Source organism: Fukomys damarensis, unplaced genomic scaffold (genome assembly GCF_012274545.1).
Source record: "Fukomys damarensis isolate Sample0158 unplaced genomic scaffold, DMR_v1.0_HiC HiC_scaffold_19, whole genome shotgun sequence".
In the NCBI taxonomy this organism is placed as follows: Eukaryota; Metazoa; Chordata; class Mammalia; order Rodentia; family Bathyergidae; genus Fukomys; species Fukomys damarensis.
Window position 1 is genome coordinate 5,202,550 of NW_022900931.1, and position 224 is coordinate 5,202,773.

Consider the following 224-nt stretch of genomic DNA (forward strand, 5'->3'; position numbering starts at 1 on the left):
CACCGCCGCCGCCGGCGCCGCCCGGCCCCCCGCCAGACCTGCAAACAGACTGAGGAGATGAAGCAGAACAGTGCGACAGTTAATCTGTTTGGGATTTGCTTTATTTAATGTCAGATGAAGATTTAGAAAGAGGGAGGGGGGAGAGAAAAAACACAGTCGTACAGCTCAAAAACTCATTACAAATCTTTCCAACTCAGCAGTTTGATGAATATACTTTGGTAAAA